The sequence below is a fragment of the Salvia splendens genome, chromosome 9, assembly GCF_004379255.2.
Source record: "Salvia splendens isolate huo1 chromosome 9, SspV2, whole genome shotgun sequence".
Taxonomy (NCBI): domain Eukaryota; kingdom Viridiplantae; phylum Streptophyta; class Magnoliopsida; order Lamiales; family Lamiaceae; genus Salvia; species Salvia splendens.
In genome coordinates, this window is record NC_056040.1 from 24,348,571 (window position 1) to 24,352,758 (window position 4,188).

General features: G+C 37.6%; 1 long non-coding RNA gene across 1 annotated transcript; it reads left to right on the forward strand.

Moving 5' to 3' along the window:
- The first annotated feature begins 1,573 nt into the window (after positions 1 to 1,573).
- LOC121747350 lies at positions 1,574 to 3,852 on the forward strand. The gene is made up of 4 exons (XR_006039186.1): positions 1,574 to 1,860; positions 1,940 to 2,003; positions 3,110 to 3,171; positions 3,629 to 3,852. It is a non-coding gene; the product is annotated as an uncharacterized LOC121747350 (long non-coding RNA).
- Positions 3,853 to 4,188: the final 336 nt, after the last annotated feature.

A 4,188-nucleotide genomic window follows, 5' to 3' on the forward strand; every position in this document is an offset into this window, starting at 1 on the left:
GGGAGTACCAAGATGTATCGAGATATGAAGAGACAGTTTTGGTGGAATGGCATGAAAAAGCATGTGGCGGCATTTGTGGAGAGGTGTCTAGCATGTCAGCAAGTGAAAGCTCTACACCAACGACCTTATGGGAGACTACAACCACTTGAGATACCAGAGTGGAAATGGGACTGGGAGCACATTGCAATGGACTTCGTGACCGGATTACCGAGATCCCAACGAAGAAACACTGTTATTTGGGTGATTATTGATCGTTTCACAAAATCTGCTCACTTTGTGCCGATTCGTGATACTTATGGAGCCAATAAGTTGTCTAATATATATGTGAAAGAGATCATACGCTTACATGGAGTACCAGCGACTATTACATGTGACCGTGATGCGAAGTTTACCTCTAGATTTTGGATGAGCCTACAACAGGAGTTAGGCACTAAGTTGAATTTCAGCACTGCATTCCACCCGCTGACTGATGGGCAATCAGAGAGGACGATACAGACTTTGGAGGATATGTTGAGAGCCGTGGTGCTAGATCGAGGAGTAGGTTGGGAGGAAGTGTTGCCACTAATAGAGTTCGCTTACAACAATAGTTATCAGACGACTATTAACATGGCCCCGTATAAGGCATTGTATGGGAAGAAGTGTAGATCACCACTTTACTGGGATAAAGTGGGTGAGAGAAGAATTCTTGGACCAGACTCGGTGGAAGAAATGATTGAGATTGTTCAACAAATTCGTGAGAGGATCAAGGAAGCTCAGGATCGACAGAAATCATATGCTGATGTTCGAAGAACCGATCTCCAATTTGAGGCTGGAGATAAAGTTTTTCTGAAGGTAGCTCCGTCAAAAGGAATAACTCGGTTCGGTGTAAAAGGCAAGTTGAGACCACGATTTATTGGACCATATGAGATTCTTGACAGAGTGGGTCCAGTAGCGTATAGATTGGCGCTACCACTAAGCTTTAGGAAAGTACACAATGTTTTCCATGTGTCACGATTGAGAAAGTATGTGTTCGACCCTAACCACATAATTCATCAAGAGGAGATGATGATCTTGAATCCGAATTTGAGTTACGAAGAGAAGCCTGAAGCCATTTTGGATAGGAAAGTGCAAGAGTTGAGAAATAAGTCTATTGCTTCGGTGAAGGTTCGATGGAGGAATCACGGTGTTGAGGAAGCTACGTGGGAATTGGAAGACATGATGAGGGAGAAGTACCCAGAATTGTTTGAATAATATAAGCAAATTTCGGGATGAAATTTTTGTGAAGATGGGTAGATTGTAATACCCGCTTTTTTTTCTATCTTTTTAAGCTAATAATTTTGTTTTAAGAACGTGCGAGTGATAGACCTTGAATAAAATAACGTGTTTGTTTCGATTGGTTGTGAATAGTAATAGTAAATGCTTGAATTATTGTTGATTAATTGTGTGGTGTAAGTTGTCGACAAGATTGACGTGAGAGTCGTCGATGGGAAATTTTGGGCGTTCGTTTACAATGTACTTGGAATAACATCAAAGTACTAAAATAATAATATACCACAATTTAATCAATGTGCTAAAATTATAGATTTTTGGGCCTATCACTTTTGTCTATTCTTTTTAGCCCATTTATCCTTATTCAATTGGGCTACTTTTAATATACCCATTTATTCCTAATTCCTATTTAATTCCTGAAGCCAACATAAATCCCTTCTCCTAAACCCTTTCCACACGTTTTCTTTTCTTCTCCAAAACCTCCACTCCTAAAATCTCTCCAACAACCAAATAAATCAATATCCATTAGTTTAATATCCCACATTCACGTCTTTCACATCCAAGTAAAATCTGTGAGAAAAACCTATTGCTGTTTTCTCCTCTTCCGTGAAGGTAATTTCTTCTCCTTCCATTGAATATGAAAATCTCTAATACTTGTTGATTCCATAACCAAAAATATCAAACATCACAGTGTAAAGGAGAAACTGGGAGAGCTTTGATTGTCTTTTGTGGTGCAAACTTTCTTCTTCCCAAAGGTATCCTTTTTTTTTCAATTCCATATTATAGTTCCATACACCCACTGTAGTCCACCAGATGGAATTTTTGAAACAATGGAATGATTCTTCTTGATAAAGTCTCAATCTTTAGTACCTGTGAAAATTGTCCTCTTACTTTCCCCTTCAATCTATTCTTAAAATTCCCTTGCCTGCCCAAAATTTTTTGAATCGAACATATTAGAAAATTGAAATAAAAGGTTTAAAATTTGGGGAAAGGGGAGAGAGAGAGGTACGAAATTGGTGCTTCTATAAAGTAATTTTTGACAATGAGCTTGATGTTTTGGTGAACTGTGGAAGAATGACAGTAGAGAGAGGGAGAGAGGAAGAACATTGAGATAGAGAGAGATGCTGTGATGTTGGCAGTAAATTAAGTTACAACCTTTTTCTTTTCTTTTCTTTTTTTTTTTATTCCTTAACGGTTACGGCAAGGAGTATATTAAAGTTACAGATTCCTAGCCTTGTTGATCAATTAAGTTGAATAATCAAAATTCGTGTGTTGATTTAGAAATATAATAATGTGTGTATACGTGTGTTGTGATAGGAGAGTGAGTGTATACGGGGAGTGATAAGGAGTATACTTTTAAGTACTTGTTTTTCTTTTAATTTTGGTGGGCCACTTTTGTATTGGACTAGTGGGATTTAATAGAGAAAAATGAATTAGTTTGGGTATGGAGTATACGATGCTACTGACTTTCTTTTTTTCTTTTTTTTTCTTTTTAAACTTTAAGGGTTTGAGTGCTATTAATTATATTATTTTTTGGGGTCAATTAGTTTTAGTGTATAATAGTTCCAAAGTAGGAAATTGATATTAAATGTATACTTAATACGTGTGTCGCGAAAGGGGTATGTACACGGAGGTGATTGGAAGTATATATCTTAAATTCTTAATTTTCGAGTGACGTTGGAACAAGTTTGACATATGAGGTTTTGCTAAGAAAAGAGAAAGGGATATACAGAGAGCACACACTTAGGATGCATGCATTGAAAGGGATATACAGAGAGCACACACTTAGGATGCATGCATTGTTAAATTAATTTATTTTGCAAAGTCTGATTTTTTTTGCATATCATGTTATTTTGAAAAGGGTGAACTAGTGCACGTTGTTGCGGTTGGAACAAGAAAGTGTTGAGGAGTTAAGCATTTGAGGTGGGCTTTCTTTTTAAATAAGAACTATGTCCTAAATACTTTTTATGTGAAAGGAGGTGGAAAGTGTTTGTCTTGCCATGTTTTGTTTTTGAATGAACCTATCTGAAGTGGCTATGCCATGTATGTTAAATCGAATTCGGGTCCCAGTATGGCCGCAAACCCTGCTCGGACTAGTGTACACCCAGTAGATCGTGTGCTATCTCTTTGGAGTTGGCCGGTCTAGTGACTTGGTTCGTGGCCACGTTCCTTGTCATGTATGTTCAGATATGGTGATGCTGAATGTGGATGGAAAATGGTTGGTCAACCGAACTTGTGAAATATATGTTTTGTGTACTTGGGTTCTTTTAATTAAAACCCCCAAGGTCACTTGATTATGGCTTGACAAACTATGTTTTGGCATGTGTCCACTGAGTGCATCAAGTACTCAGCCCTGCATATTGTTTTTCTTAATGAGCAGATTGAGCGGCGATGGACGTGGAGGATGTTGAGCAGAGTTCATGGATTCTTTTGTCATGATTAATAATTGTTGGATTTGTCGTGTCTTCATACTCGACATTTTCCGTGTCTTGAACGCTTCCGCTAAGAGTCATTTTCTTTAGAATTGTTTATTCGTGGAGAGTCTTACTCGTTTGAAAATTGTTTATTGTCCATTCTTTATTTACTTAGAGTTGGTATTATTGTTAGGATAATATTATGGCGTTTTCATAGTTAATTCAGTTATTAAAATTTTTGGTCAAATGTGTATGTTTTTCCCCTTTCTTCCCCGCTTCTTTAATCCTCCCCTAGTCGCGATCAACCGTGTCTTCTATCCTTAGAAAATGCGGGCGTGACAGAGTGGTATCAGAGCCACTTTCTTTCCGCTCTGGACCCAAGAGTCTTCTTTCCTTCTTGATCTAGATTAGTATCCCTAGATCAAAATAATTAAATAAATTTTAAAAAAAGAGAAGAATTTTAAAAGTGTCAAAGGCTCAACATCTGACCATCGCGCTCAACCTGAAAAGAGGTAACCAAAATTTT